Here is a 16879-nt window from a genome sequence, read left to right on the forward strand (position 1 = left end):
TCTCACAAGAGACAGCTATATTTGGGTCCTTTCAGCAAAATCTTGCTAGTGTATGCAATGGTGTCAGCGTTTGGAAGCTGATTATGGGACGGATCCCTGGATATGGCAGTCTCTAGATGGTCCATCCTTTCATCACAGCTCCAGTCTACCAAATCTTAAATGGAATAACTCAAAATGTTATCTAGCAACTACACTTTTAGGAACCTACCCAACAGAAGTATTTTCATGGATACACAGATATCTATACCTAATCTCTTCACTTAAGAATAGTAATTTTAAAAAATAGCTTAAATTTTAAAAATATAAAGCCCTCTAAGAAGTTTGAGCCAATTTGTATATAAGACACAGAAACAAAGAGAGAAGGGAATGTGAGAATTTGTAATATTTGTCTGTGTGCACTTAGAGAGGCCAAAAGGCAGCACTGGACTCCCTGGAGCTGGAGGTCCAGGTGGTACAGGTGAGGCCACTTAGCATGGATACTAAGAACCAAACGCCAGGCTTCTGCAAACACAGGAAGTACTCTTAACCCCTGAGCTATCTCTCCAGCCCCAGATGTAATTTTTTGAAGGATGATTATATAATCAAACTATTAACAGTGCTTATCTATTTCTACCCTATTGTGAATTCAAATTCCTTACCAGTCTTAAGTTCAGATACAAAAGCACAGAACTTTTATCTCTAACAAACCTAGTGACTTTGAACAATCCTAAAATTTAAAACTTCTTGAAGAACCCAAGCCAATTAAAAAAGAAAAGAACTGTTCTTCATGATTCACAGTTAAATTCCAGAAATCCTACCAAAACCAACTTTTTCCCTTAAATTGATTGATTAAAAATATTTTCCAATGCCAGAGAAATGTTAAAAATTTATACTAGTAGCCTTCTTTTGTTCTACTGACAAGCCCAAGACCAGATAGTGTGGAATAAATTACCAACTACAAAAAGTACAAGTATACACATGCACACATATTTAAGGTCTATATCTAGTCCCTATTCTCCACATATGAACAGCATAGTCAAACTCTCAAGACTTAGAATATATCTTTGTGAGTTTGGGTGCATGTGCATGTGTCTAGAGATCCTACCCAGGGCCTGACAAGTGCTAAGCAAGCATTCTACTAATCTAGAGTCTCCCCTTCCTCCCTCCTCCCCCACTTCTATAAAATCTCTGCACTAGTAAATGCTAAAAACTCAGAAACTCATCAGTCCCAATCCCTCAGACCCTCTAGTACTAACAATCAGTCAATAAAGGCCAAACAAAAGTAATGAGAGAATGTGGGTATCCGTTGACAACATTGTTACTCAATCATGTTATTCCTCAACATTTCCCCTCCAACTGAATTTAACCAGGTCTGACCTTAAACTGCTATTTTGTTGTTGTTGTTTTTTAGAAGAAACTAAAAGGTGAGAAACCTCATCAAATTCATGCCCCCTTTTCCAAATAAGAACAAAATCTACTATATTTAAATTTATAACTAAAATCTCTGTTCAAATTTCTGGTTCAAGTAACAATGTACAGTAGCAAAAATTACACTGAATTTAGCTCAACTCTGCATCCTGACTCCATCATTTAGAGAAGAAATTTAAATACAAAACCCTAGAAAACAAATTCAGAGCCAGTAATTGTATAAATAATTCTGTGGTAGAAATCATTCAAATCCTAAAATTCTATGAAGTTAGTTTGAAATCTTAAAAAGATTTGTAGAAAAAAATTTTATGTAGGGAATGTTGGCATACAGGATATAATCCCACCTCCCAGAGGCTGATGCAAGGTTCTTAAGTTACTGGTAGTGAGCTGGAGGCCTGCCTAATAGACCATGTTTTGAAAAACTAAGGGTTGGTATTACAGCTTAGCACCACAAACAAGATGCAACTTTTATTAAACAATTAGCATTTGCCAAAACCGTGGTAGCCAACAGAGGATTAAAGTTTAAAGAGGGAAAGAGACAGCTCAGCCATTAAGACCACTTACAGTTCCCAGCACCCATATCAGGCAGCTCACACCACCCATAATTCCTGCTGCAGGAATTACACACTCACATGTAGACACACATACAAATAACTAATAAATACATATTTTTGAAAATCTGAAAAAAAAAAACCACTTAAAATGTCCCCTTCAATCATGAAAAAACAAACTTACTTGGTTCATAAAAGTTTATACTATTCATTAAAATCTTCATATACAATCATTAAATTTTTCAAGCAGACTATTCATTCAAGTTTGTTTGTTTTTTTTTAAGACAGGTCTCACTTTGTAGCTCTGGCTGTCGTGGAACTTACTACATAGACCATGTAGGCCTCAAACTCAGAGATCCACTGCCCATACTGGGATTAAAGGTATGTGCCATTCCAATTGGCTTCCAAGTTTGTTTTTCATTCACCAGCTAGCTATGCTCTCTAATTTGTGGAAGTTGGTTTCCACTTTACATTTTGGCTTCACCTTTACCCTACCAAAAATGTAATAAAGCTTAACCAAAGTAAATAAATAAATAAAATAAAATAATCTACTGTACTTTTGACTCCAAGCGTTTTGGTGAGTCACTATTATTATCTAGCTAAGGTTTTCTAATAGCCTATACACAAAGGGCCAGACCTGTGACTAAACATAAACATGATGCCAGAGCACTTTCTCCACTATTTAGTTGTAAACCACCTGTCTTTGTCCTCTTTTCTTCATTTTAAATAAGCTCCTTCCTTCATGAGTTAGGCTGTTCTGGTCTCAGGAAGGATATTTTACATTAGTGTCCTTTTCTTGTTCTCTTTATAGAGTACAGTGCAGATGTCTCAAATAAAATGCCCCAACACCTGGCCTGCTATCCTAGTGCAAACAAGATTTGGACCATTTCCCTTTACCTTAAAAAAAACAAAGCAAAACAAAAACTTTTGTTATTTCAGTTTTTAAAAAGAATCTACAGGAAGAATTATTTTTCAACCTGAACAGACATAGTTATAGTTTCAAACCTAATAAACTCTATAGTTTATTAATAAACTCTTTAGTTTACAGACACTAAAGTTGTGCAAAAACATTACTACCAGAGTGTAGAAATTCAGACAAAAGTAGGACTCTTCTTGGTACTTCCATTTCTCAAAATGTAAGCTCAAAAACTGAGGTGAACAACAACAAAAGACAATAGAAATTAGGAAAGTACTGTAAGTAGAGGGCATCAACATTTCACGTCTGCCAGAAGAGATAGGAAGTACTACCTTTTGAGTTTTATATATAGATTGAGAAGAGAATTGTGGGTCATAGAAATAACCAGAGATAACTGCTAGCTATACTTAATCTACACTACTTCTTTCCATCTAGATCAAGAAATAGACAGGTCTTAGAACTAGAGGCAATACAATACAATACACACACACACACACACACACACACGAGGCAATACAATACAATACACACACACACACACACACACACTCTCTCTCTCTCTCTCTCTATATATATATATATATATATATATATATTACACAAAAATTTTTCCAGAAAGACACTTTCATTTCTGTCTTAATTGCCTCACCAAAAAAAGGTGGTGGGAAAGATGAGTCCTAGGAACCTTCCACCCCCACCCAAAGAAACTGAATAGGAAAACACACCATTTAAACCCAAAGCTTTCTCTGTACAATATAATGTTTTAAAGAGCATTTTGAAAAATTATTTTTCTAAAATAAGGAAACAATTTCACTCACAGCTACAACAACTCAATACTAAAATGCCTTTGAAAATAGGCATCACCACCTACAAAAGCCTTGTTTACAGATCACATAAAATAGCTCATATCAAACACAGCAAACCCCAAATTTGTTCACTGTAAAAGTAATTAAAATCTGTGGCCAAACTAGATTTGGTCAAAATCCAGGGGCTATACTATACAGAAACACTGATTACAGTGTAGCATTACTAGAGAAAAAAAGACATCGGTGGTATCTGAAGGAGAAAAAAAATACAATATTCTTTCTTCTCACCTTAATAAAAGTCCAAATAAATTAAACTCTTTCCTAGCTTCCAGAATTTTCCTTGACAGGACAGTAAATTATCTAAAAGTCAAAGAGTGCTCTGCAGATTTAATATTACATGAACATGAAAGTCAGACACTAATGGTCTGAATTATGTTTTCAGGAAAGATACAGCAACCCAATACTTGCAGATTCCTATAGGTAGGAAAACCAAACCTCCAATTTATCTCAAAATCTGCATAGAACTGATGACTTAATTGTGTACAGAAACAAATCATAAATGTTTTCATCACATACACTTAATTAAATAACTACCTTCATCAGAATAAAGATTTTAAGAATCTATGTGATTGTTAATGGTTCCAAGTAGATCACACTTCAAAAATAATGTCAAACCACCTCAAGTTCCGAGGTCACTAACAAATCAAATCAAATATTCTAAAGGTCAAAAGAACTGTACACTTGGTTGGCTAAACCTAGTGGAAATCTAATTCAGGATTCCATGACTAAGGGTCCTTACTGAATAGTTACAATACATTGTTTAAATTTCCAAAGGATGAGCATTTTTACCTCGCAATATTTTTAGAGCAACACATCACACTGCACCTATCACATGACATGATGTAACTGTTAGCAAAGAAAATGGCCCAAGTCATTGATAACATACATCAGGAGAAAACAGATTAATCATACCCAAGAATTTATATTTACTTTTTGAAGCTAGTAACTTACCTAGAAAAAGAAAAAAAATGTACTTTAGCATTTTATAGTTAATATTTACAAGAAGTTATAATAAACAACCAAGTAAGAAGGTTCGAAAACTAGAATTAAAAACTTCTCTATCAAAAATGCAACAAAGAAACACATCAGAAGTATCCACTGTCAGAGGAAGAAAAAAAGTCTCAACTGACAACAGCTGCAGTTAATTAAAAATTTCTAAATTGGTAAGAGAGTAAGACAAGAAACCAAGTACAGACCATAGAAGAGAGGAAAGGGAAACACGCCCACTTTATGCTTTTGTAAATACTGGTACTTCAAATGACCTTAAAAACAAAAACAAAAAAGGGAGGTGGGGTGGGAAATATAAACTGCAGACCATTCTAAGAAACAGAAATCATTTTAATATAACGATTTTCCCTACTTGATTGAAAGTACTTTTGAGAAGAAGTTCTGTAACTATATCATGATTATGCAAGGCAAGGATTATGTAATTTTATCGTTTATTTTAAAATGTTCTCCGAATGTATTAAAAAAAAAAAAAAACCCTAAAGCATTGTGATCTCTCTAATGGGCAGAGGGACACTTACTTGGCTACAGCTTAAAATATTTACACCGCCCCCAAACAAACAAACAAACAAACAAAACCCCACAATGATTGCTAGCCACGTGATGAAGGATATGGCAACACCAGGATTGTGAATGGAGGGGAGGAAAGCTAGGTTGGAGGACTAGCGAGATTTCTCTTAACTTTGGGGACTGCAGGATTCGGGTTTCTCAATCCTTAAGGTACCAAATTCTAACCCCTAAGAGTTGTACAGCTAACACCCTCAAGTGCGGTTTTATTAATAGGTCACGGAAAATGCTCCAGTGACCTCCAGGATAAAGGAGGAAAAAACAGGCGGAGGAAAGAGCAATTTAAAGTGGCGCCATCATGTCACCCCTTTTCCCCTAAGGCAATCAATAAGCAATAGTTAAGTAACGAGTTTCTCTAAAAATCCACATTGGGATTCCAACATTGGAAAACAAAAGGATTTCTAGGTAAAACATGGGAGTCAGATTGTTTACAATACGGAAAACAATTATAAACTATTTGCTGAGAATCAAAGGCAGTCAGTCCGAAAACAGGCCCCCCCAAAAGCAGTAAGATTCCAACTCACTTAAAAGCAAATAAATGCCTCTTCCTCTTTAGTTGAAAAAAAGGGCTGCCTGAGACTAGATCCGAAAACGCAAATGACCTCAATATTTAAGCAACAAAAAATGTTAACAATCAGAGTTGTGATACAAACCGTGAGACAGACATGCAAGATGTGTTTGAGCAAAGAAAGACCTTTTGCAGTCAAGAGAAGTTCAAGGCGAGAGCAAGAGTTTGTTTTTGGTCTTTTTGTTTTTGTTTTTTTCGGAAATAAACCAGGTTCTCCAGGCCGCCTTTTTAAATAGAACGCCAAAGGAAAGCCCAGCGAACGAGGCGGCAGCTGGTGGGGAAGGGCCCCCGCACACCCCCGCCCTTGGGGCGACTCCCAGCCCGGACCCGCAGCGGGGAAGCCCGAAGAGGCCATTTAAAGTTCCGGGGATTTTTCTTCCCCTGCCCAGCCTTTCTAGTTACAACTAACAAAGAGAGGGAGAAATGGGAACCACAGGGAGAGCGAGGAGAAGGAGAAAGGGCAGCGGGAGGAGGAGGAAAGGAGCAGCAGCAGCACCTACCACGTGATGGAGGAGCGTAGCCCGGGCGGATTCGGCCCCACAAAATGGGCGCAGTTTGCAAACAGCCCCCCGGCCTGGGCGCCGAGGACCAGCGGGCGGGGGCGCGCGGCTGCTGCTCCGGCCGGGCCCGCCGCTCTCCTCCCCCCCGGCGCCCGGAGCCGCCCTGACTTTCCGGGCGGGGGGGCGAGGCGGAGGGGGAGGGGAAGGCGGCGGCGGGGAGCGGCTGCTTTTTCTTCTCTTTCGGGCCCTTTCTCCGGCCTTCCTCCGTTCCGGCCCGGCCTGGGCACGGCCGGGGACCGCAGCCCCGGCGGGCGGGCGGGGGCAGAGGGTAGAGCTGCCCCCCCCGCCCCGCACAAACAAGCGCCGCCGTCTGCAGCCCGCGCCCGTACCCCGGCCGCCACCCCGGGCGCTTCTTCCCGGCCGGGGAGCGCACTTCGGCCGCCCCCCAAGCCGCCGCGGCGAGACGAGTCGGCTTCGCTACGGCGCTTGGTTCTCCCGCCGGCTCGGCGAGCGGTGGCGGTGGCGGCGGCGGCACTGGGAAAATGGCGGCCGAGCTCCTTTTCCCTCCCCCCCTTTAATCTGAAGCGGAGGGAGAATGGAGCGAGCAAGCGAGCGGGCGAGTGCCGGGGACACGGGGAGGAGGGACAGCAGCGCCTCCGCCGGCTGCGGCTGCGGCGGGCCGCTCCGCCCCGGCGCGCCGCCAGGGGGCGCCCGCCTCGCCGCCCCCGCGGGCTGCCAGGAGGCGCGGCCGCCGCCGCCTCAGTCATGGCTCCTCGCCGCGGCCGCTGCTTCTGCGCCTCTGTTTGCGGAAACCGGTGCCTGGTGCCTGATACGTGCACCAGCGACACGCGGCACTGCGGCAAGCGACGCGGGGCCCTCGCTTCGATCGAGGTGAGGCTAACCTGAGGCGCTGACGCCGTCACATTCCCTCGGCTCTGGGGCTGGCGGTGCTGCGCGCCGGTTTGAGGGGAGGGCGGACTGACACAGCAGAGCTAGAGGACGTGAGCGAAGAACTGTGTGTGCAGTGAATGAAGAAGCTGCTGCGGCCACACTACCCCAGGGCCAAGCGTGCTCTGAGACGGGCAGGAAGCTCCTTGACCAGTGACGCGGTCCCTGCCACCCGCCCTTTGTCCTACACCCTGCTCTGTACACTGCAGCACACGGCTGGCTGCTAGCCCTAGCGCCACGCTCTGCAGCCGCCAAACCAAAAAATAAGCGGACGCCATTGCGCAGACGCGAGCTAGGACCGACTCGGGGCTAGCCCGGGCAGGGGCAGCTGGGAGCTAGAGGGGAAATGATGGCCCACCAGCGCCGGGCCCGCTGGGAACTGTAGTTTTCGTTAAGCCCGCGTCTTGTTTTAGGCTTCTTGATTTGTCAGATCCTCCAAAATAGGCAAAAACGCATTCATTACACAGTAATGTTTTTGTTTCCTGCTACTACCAAATTAAAGTTCACAGACCCGCTAAAAGTTTAACAATGAACAACAAAGCAAACCTGTCATGTTCCTACCAGCGTTGACTTAAAAGTAGTGGCACCTAATTACTCTTGACTCTAGTCTGTCAGCACGATATCGGTGCCTTCCTCCCAAATAAGGTTTAATATAAGAGAACATTTTCTGGACTTAGAAAACTTAATATAACGCAAAGTGATACAGTACAAATCCACCACCCTTTAAAGCTAACGATGTCCAACGATTATTAGGACTCACCAAAATCAAATAGCATAAAACTTGTTCCAACAACTAAATCACCAAGCTCAGCAGATGAGAAGAGTAGAGTCTACCAAAAAGGAAGATGTAAAATGCTCAATACTTTGTGTGGTTTACCAAACCAGTATCCGGTGTTATGTGTCACTTCAGCTCCTCAAAAAAAACTATTGTTATAGACCAGTTTTCATTAGCCCACAAAGTCTCTAACTCACCAAGTTTCTGCAGTATCTGCATTTATATTTTTCTTGAATTTCCATCTGCATTTTTAAAATTACACTCTCAAATATGATCTTGGTTTTCAAATATCAAAGGCAGGAGACAACCTAGAGTCAATACACAGCGATAAACTGATAGATGTATACATATTTACATATGCATCCAAAAAAGATCAATAGTTTGGGCTTTTAAACTTATAATACAGGTAAGATTGTGTGTTTGCATGTGTGTGTATGTGTGTGTGCCTGAGAGCGCATATATATCCACATAAACAGTAATGCCACAGAGGATGTTTATACATAATTACAGGACCAACAGATGGTGACCTAGAGCCCTAATCTGAAGATAACAAAATCTAAATTAGCTGAATGAAAATAAGGCAAAGCTTTCTACAATATTAAATTTAATTTCTTAAATATTAGTGAAAGAAACTCTTTATAACATGTTATTAACTATCCCAACTCTTAAAATCTTGACTATCTAGACAGTCATGGTGCTGCATGCCATTTATAATTTCAGCACTAGGAAAAGAGATGCAGGAGAACTCTGTGAGTTCAAGACCAGCCTGTTCTACATACTGAGTTCTGTGACAGCTGGGTACAGACACGCAGGCAGATTTCTGAGTTCGAGGCCAGCCTGGTCTACAGAGTGAGTTCCAGGACAGCCAGAGCTACACAGAGAAACCCTATCTCAAAAAACAAAAGCAAAACAAACAAACAAAAAACCACAACAGAAACTTCACTACCTAACTCAAGCACATTGGCACACGCATCCAATTCCAGCATTCAGTGGGGTTGGGGAAAGCATGAAAGTCCAGAGTTCCTGAATCTCACTATAACCAGTCCAATTAAAAAATGAAAATACAAAAACACAAAACAACAACAAAACTAAGTACCAAGTGTATGAACAACTGCATTTAAAATGAGCAACCACAGACAAAAATCTATACATAAGACAGAGTTTCTCATGTACCCCTGGCTGTCCTCTCCCTGTAGACTAGGCTGGCCTTGAACTCTGAGATCCAACAGCCCCTGCCTCCAGAATGCTGGGACTAAAGGCATGCACCACTAGACTGAAGTCTTCTTCTTCTTCTTTTTTTTTTTTGATTTTTCAAGACAGGGTTTCTGTGTAGCCGTGGCTGTCCTGGAACTCACTCTGTAGACCAGGCTGGCCTTGAACTCAGAAATCCTCCTGCCTCTGTCTCCCAAGTGCTGGGATTAAAGGCGTGCGCCACCACGCCCACAGAGGAGGTTTTGAAAAAGAAATGTATTTCTTTCTAAGCCAGGCATGGTGAAGCACGCCTTTAATCCCAGCACTCTGGAGGCAGAGGCAGGAGGATTTCTGAGTTCAAACCAGCCTGGTCTACAGAGTGAGTTCCAAGACAGCCAGGGCTAACCCTGTCTTGAAAACAAAACAAAAAAACTAAAAACCTCCTCTAGAGACAAGCTTGGTGACAACTTCTCAAATTCTATCAATCCCACGGTGGATCCAGGAAGATCAGGCATTCAAGGTCATCCTTAGCTATACACCAACACATAGACTTTCTAGACCAGCTAAAGTCATATAAAATCCATATGCTTGCTGGTACACAAAGAGGGAAGACAAGACATGGAGCCCAGAATTGGGGGAGTGCTAAAACACAGAAAAAACAAAATTCCCCCAGAGAAACAATGCATGATAAGGCTGATTAAAACATGCACACAAAGCTGAGCTTGATGGTTCAGGATGTTGATCCTACCCAGCACTTGGGAGGCAGAGGGGCCAGATTTCTGAGTTTGAAGCCAGCCTGGTCTACTACAGAACTTCCAGGATAGCTAGGACTTTACAGAGAACTCCTGCCTCAAAAAGCACACAAGCAAACACAAGCAAGGTAGCACATATCTATGATCACAGCATTTGGGTTGCAAAAGCAGGAGGATTACCGACAAATTGCCAGGCTACCCTGGTCTACATAGTGAGTTCCAAACCATCAAGTACCACACAGTGAGGTCTTGCTTCAAACAAACAAACAAAATCCACATTTATAACCTATTAGAACAGTCATAATTGATGTGCTCAATATCCATTCTATCCTGGGCAAATATTTTTACTTGGGATTAGTTAGGACTGAGCATGAGGTAAGAGTGAAAGCTACCTACGAAGACCCTGAAAGAACCAAGAAGAAACCATTCATCTTAATATGAGATGGGAAAAACAAAAATTTAGCACCGCCCCCACTGCCACTAAATAGTTTAAACTATTAAAATATTTTATTTCTTTAGGAGGCTATCAGCATCAAAGCAGGCAGAATGGATATCTGCCAAGAGTCTTCGTTCTGATGACAGTTACATCAAACAATTAATTCTGACATCTGCATGACTTCTGCAATTCCAGCTATAAACAAAACAATGAAACATTTGATTATTTAAAACAGGTGAAGTTAGGTTTCTCACACCTTAAGATAGTAACAAAGATTAATTTCTCTTATTTTAGAGTATGTACTCCATGAAAAGCTGTTTCCAAAAAAGGTATAGCTTTTCTTTTATAAACCCCACCTTAAAAAAAAAATTAAGGGCTGGTGAGATGGCTCAGTGGGTAAGAGCACCCGACTGCTCTTCCGAAGGTCAGGAGTTCAAATCCCAGCAACCACATGGTGGCTCACAACCATCTGTAACAAGATCTGACTCCCTCTTCTGGAGTGTCTGAGGACAGCTACAGTGTACTTACATATAATAAATAAATAAATAAATCTTTAAAAAAAAAAAATTAAGGTAATTTTCCTCCTCATACTCCAGCTCCAGAATTACATAAATATATCCTATCACCATAGAAATGATTTAATATTAAGAAAAAAACATTAATTCTAAAGCAACTTATGAATTAGCTATAGCAAAAACAAAACAGTAACATTAAAAACACTAACTCTAAACATACTTCTAAAACAAAAAATAAACTGAGAATAATTCAAAAGATAGCATCAAAATTCAACCCAAGGCACCACAGTGGCACACTATCATCACAGCTATCCAGGAGTCTAATGTAGGAAATCCCGAGCCAGAAAGGGTGAGTCCATCATTGGCAGACTGATCACCTTACACCTTACATGTCTGTCACTACACACACCAGACACGACAGGCCCAAATGTAAACCCAACACTTGAGTGGAGGTAGGAGTTATCATCTACACAGAGATTTGAAGGCCAGCATGGGATACATCAAACTGTGTCGAAATCAATCAATAAATAATTTTCATAAGTCAGTTGACAATTCTAAAACAATAGCAAAACATAAAACCTGCTCTGATGGCAGAGAAGATCTAGGGATTTTGAAACATGACACAGCTGTTCCTTGCAATGGAGAGGTCCATCAATCCTCAACCACACCTCCCCCTACCGTGTGTGTGTGTGTGTGTGTGTGTGTGTGTGTGTGTGTGTGTGTGTGTGTGTGTTGGGGACTATTATACATGCAAAGCGAATGCACATGGCCATAAGGGCACCAGAGGAAGACCTCAGGTATACTCACTCCTCTATGGCTTTATACCTCCACCCCGGCCTCCCTTTTAATGATTTTTCGAAACAATGTTTCTCTGTAAAACAACAATGTTTCTCTGTATAGTCCTGGCTGTCCTGAAACTCACTCTGTAGACCATGGTAGCCTCAAACTCAGAGATCCACCTGCCTCTGCCTCCCAAGTGCTGGGATTAAAGGTGTGCACCACCACTGCCCAGTACTTTACATTAATTTTTGAGAGAGATTTCTCACTGAACCTTAAGTTCACCCATTTTGGCTAGGCTGCTGGGTCACCAAACTCCTAGGTCTGCCTGTTTTTGACCCCAGACACACACAGTACATTTTTATGCAGGTGCTGGATGTTCAAACTTGGTCCTTGTGCTTATACAATAGTGCACCTACCCACTGAGCTACTCTTCCTTAAGCCTTTGATTTTAGGGTTCTATGTATACACAAGAGTATACAGTGATAGAATAAGAAATGTCTGAAGCTACTGAACAAAAAGGCTAGGCATGGTGATATGCACCTTTAATCCCAAAACATAGGTGGCAACTTTAATCCCAGCACATGGGAGGCAGAGACAAGCAGATCTCTTGAGATCAAGGTCAGCTTGGTCTACACAGAAAGTTTTAGGACACCCAAGGCTACACAGAGAAACAAGGTGGGGGGGAGATAGATCTAGGATAAGAGACACTGGGGGGGGGGGGCTTGGTTCAGAGTATTAATTTAAATAAACATTGTAATAAAATCAGAAATACTTCTGCCACAATAAACACAATTATGTAACAATACACAAAGCTGTCATCTTTTCCAAAACAGAGGGATTTTTCTTTATTTATGATTAGTGTTGATTTGTTCTTTGAGACAGGGTCTCACATGTCAGGCTAGCCTTGAGCTCATGAAGCCCCTGCCTCAGCCTCCCAAATGACAGGATCCCAAATTTATACTACCTTGCCTGGCAGAGAAGACCACTATATCAATAAGATTTTGGAGGCACTTGGAGAAAGAGGATAGCAGAGCAACTGGTTCAGGCCATTCATAGAGAGGCACACACAGCAAAGCCTACACAGATATAGCCTCTGTTCAGATGACAAAACCTAAAGACATCTAACAAATCCATCATGGGTACAAAATGATCAAAACAATACTATGTTTCTGAGAACATGTGAGCATGGCTGAAATTCAGGAAATACTAAAGTTCCTGTCTTATCTCTATCATTTATCTATACAGAAACCCTCTCATTTCCAAAGCATTTTTAAAATTTTTTTGAGTTAGACTGACAAAATACAGAATTCAGATCATTTTCAACAATATTCCAAACTAATTCTTGAAATCACATTAAGACATTAAAACACAAATTTAACAAAATTATTCCAAATGAACTAATTTTAAGCACATAATAAAAACCATATGATATTAATTGAAACTATTTTCTGTGGAAAGCCAGGCATGCTGTTATTTTGTTTATAGTCCCAGCTGTTCAGGAGGCCAAGGTGGGAGGATATCACGTACAGGCCAGCCTCATTCACACAGCCAGACCCTACTTTAAAAAGCAAAGACAAATTAGACATGGCTGCAAAGGACCTAGGATTTTGTTTTGGTTTTGGTTTTGGTTTTGGTTTGGTTTTTTGGTTTTTTTCAGGACAGGGTAAGGACCTAGTTTTGATTCCCAGTACCGATATAATGCCTCACACTCATCCATAATGCCAGTTGCAGGATTCAACACCCTCTTCAGACTTTGCAAGGTAACAGGTATGCATATACATATATGCAAGCAAAACGTTTTGTACAAAGTAAATAAATCTAAAATAATTTTTAAAAGATACAAATACTTTACTAGGCATGATACTACTACATACCTGTAATCCTAGTATTGGGGAGAGTAAGACAGAAGAATCATGAGTTCATGGACAGCCTGGATAATATAGTGATTTTGGGCCAGCCTAGACACAAACAAAATTGTGCTAAAAGAAAGGGGGAAGGGAAAAAAAAAAACAAAACAAAAACACCTCACAATTCCTGGAATATCTATGGTAGTACTATCAAAACTAGCTGAGCATGGTGGTACACCTTTAAGCACTTAGGAGGCAGAAGTAGATGGATCTGTAAGCTGTAGTCCAGTCTGGTCTACATAGCAAGTTCCAGGACAGCCAGGGACACAGAGCAAGACCCTATTTCCATCCATCCATAAATAAATCGGGCTGGAGAGATAGCTCAGCAGGTAAGGGCACTGAAGGTTGTTCAAATCCCAGCAACCACATGGTGGCTCACAACCATCCATAATGAGATCTGATGCCCTCTTCTGGTACATCTGAAGACAGCTACAGTGTATGTATATATAATATTAAATAAATCTTTAAGCTGGAGCCAATGGAGCCAGCTGGAGGGAGCAGAGGTCCTGAATTCAATTCTCAGCAACCACATGATGGCTCATAACCATCAGTATAGCTACAGTGTACTCTTATACATAAAATAAATAAATCTTTAAAATAAGTAAAATAAAATTTAAAATAAAACCTTGTTACTAGTATTTATAGTTTTATAACAATGACAATACCTATATTCTTTTTTTTAAAGATTTATTTATTTTATATATATGAGTACACTGTAACTGTACAGGTGGTTGTGAGCTATCATGTGTTACTGGGGAATTGAACTCAGGACCTCTGCTAGCTCCAGCCCTGCTTTCTCTGGCCCAAAGGTTTATTTATTATTATATGTAAGTACACTGTAGCTGTCTTCAGACACACCAGAAGAGGGTGTCAGTTCACATTACAGATGGTTTGAGCCACCATGTGGTTGCTGGGATTTGAACTATGGACCTTCAGAAGAACAGTTAGTGCTCTTACCCCCTGAGCCATCTCTCCAGTCCAATATGTATATTCTTAACTAAAAAATTTTGGGGGAGTTACTGTAGATTGAACCCAAAAAGTTTCAAACAGGCTAAATACACAGTCAAGTAACAACTGTGCTATATATCCCCTGTCAATTTAACTTTTATTCGCTAAATATAATTGTTGTCTCAGAGGCTTACTGCTAAATAAGCTCACCCTTTCTAGTTCTTTCTGAACTCAGCTCTTCTGGCCCAAACTACTCTCCAAGCTGACTGATTCAAACCGGCTTCTCTTATTAGCTTCTGACTGAATTTCTCTGCTTGGCTTCAAACTAACTCTGGCAATCTGTTCTAATCTTCTGGCTCCTTTTCATTTTGTGGTTTGTTATGTATTCACGCAACCTGTCTCTGTAAAAATATCCCAATAAAACTGGCTCTGAACTGAACTCAACCAAACTCAGCTGCTGAACTCATCTGAACGCCATTGTATTGCCTGAACTCAACTGAAGTGAACAGAACTGCCTGAAAAGCCCTCAAATTAGACATAACCTTGGAAATATGGCTTCTTCCCTCTACAAACTTACTTTACCTATATTGTTTGGGATTAAAGGATGGTACTAAGGGTATGTCTATATTCCAGCCAGCTCACACAGAGCTGCCAGAGCAGCCATGTTGCTAGATTAAAATTCTTCTACAATTCCCCATTCTATTTTAAATGTCACTAAAAGTGGACATAACTTTAAAGCTCTATTATTCATTTTCTTTCATCTGTAAACATTTATCAAGCTCCAGAGGTAGGGGGGCAGGAAGGAGATGATTAGAAAATACATGGTACATAAACACAAAAACATTATTATCTATCCAATGTTTTTTTTTTTAGATTTATTGATTTTATGTATATGAGTGCCCCATCTGCATGTACACCGACATAAGAGGGCATCAGATCCCATTATAGATGGTTGTGAGCCACCATGTGGTTGCTGGTAATTGAACTCAGGATTGGAAGAGCAGCCAGTTCTTTTTTAACCACTAATCCATCTCTCCAGCCCTCCAATGTTATTTTAAATGGGGATGGGGGTGGGGGGGCATGGGGGGGGGGATCAAAGCACTAGCCCGGTCTACAGATTGAGTTCTGGGACAGACAAGGCTATACAGAGAAACCCTGTCTCAAGAAAAAGGGGAGAAGGGGGAAACAAAGCTAATAGTTGCCAAAGATCAATCAGTAGAATTTTAGTAGGCTTATGCTTCCAATTCTTTCTTGTGACACCTTTTTCTGAAGACTGCCTAAATCATCACAGGAAGTCTAAGATTAGGTGTTACTTAAAGCATAAACAATAAGAGGTAGCAATGCAAGTACCCCAAATAAAAGGAAAAGTTAAAAGAGCCAAGTAAGCAACAGGGATCTAAAGTGTTGGACTTGTCACCTCTACCCTAAATGTCTCAAAATAAGCAAAAGGTCTCAAAAGGGAAATTTTGTGACCTAATCTAATTGTATTGAATTCTGTCTTTTTCATTCTCCAGTCTTTGCTGTTGCCCTAGGAGACATGTCTAGGTTTCTTCATTCTGTAACAAACTTTTAAACATTAGCTATACCTTTATTTTATCTTTATTGAGTACTTAGGCAATTAGACACATCTCAACTGGAGTCATTAGTACTCTGATACCAAAACCAGACAAAACCTCATGATAAAATTATACAGATCAATATTCTATGATATAGTTATAAAAATCCCCGGGCTGGTGAGATGGCTCAGTGGGTAAGAGTACCTGACTGCTCTTCCAAAGGTCCGGAGTAATCTGTAACAAGATCTGACANCCTCTTCTGGTGTGTCTAAAGACAGCTACAGTGTACTTACATATAATAAATAAATAAATCTTAAAAAAAAATCCCCAATAAAGCAAAAATGAACCCAGAAAAATAAAAAAAAGGATTATAGTTGCTAAGTCTGTTGTTATTGTATAATCTATTGTTAACACAAAGTTATTAGAGAACAAAACCATATGGCCAGAGCTGGAGAGATGGCTTAGCAGTTAAGAGCACTGGCACATAAAGGATAAAAATCTTCTACAACTCCAGGTCTAGGTGACCCAACGCCCTCTTCTGGTGTCCCTCGGTACTGCACACATATAAACACATGACATATGAAAGCACCCATACGCCGGGCGTGGTGGCGCACACCTTTAATCCCAGCACTTGGGAGGCAGAGGCAGGCGGATTTCTGAGTTCGAGGCCAGCCTGGTCTACAAAGTGAGT

The 16879-nt window shown here is 40.9% G+C and overlaps 1 protein-coding gene across 8 annotated transcripts in view; it reads right to left on the reverse strand.

Annotated features, from left to right (window-relative positions):
- Positions 1-16879, reverse strand: part of Kansl1 (KAT8 regulatory NSL complex subunit 1) — a 129511-nt gene that overhangs the window by 96558 nt on the left and 16074 nt on the right. For 2 of the 8 annotated variants that reach the window (XM_021176696.2, XM_021176690.2), the window contains exon 1: positions 6381-6983. The exons of 5 other annotated variants lie outside the window; for them this stretch is intronic. The gene's annotated coding sequence lies outside the window, so the exon portion shown is untranslated. Of the gene's footprint in view, positions 1-6380; positions 6984-16879 lie in introns of those variants that run through there. One more of the 8 variants, XM_021176692.2, reaches the window with a different exon arrangement.

The sequence above is a fragment of the Mus caroli genome, chromosome 11, assembly GCF_900094665.2.
Source record: "Mus caroli chromosome 11, CAROLI_EIJ_v1.1, whole genome shotgun sequence".
NCBI lineage: Eukaryota > Metazoa > Chordata > Mammalia > Rodentia > Muridae > Mus > Mus caroli.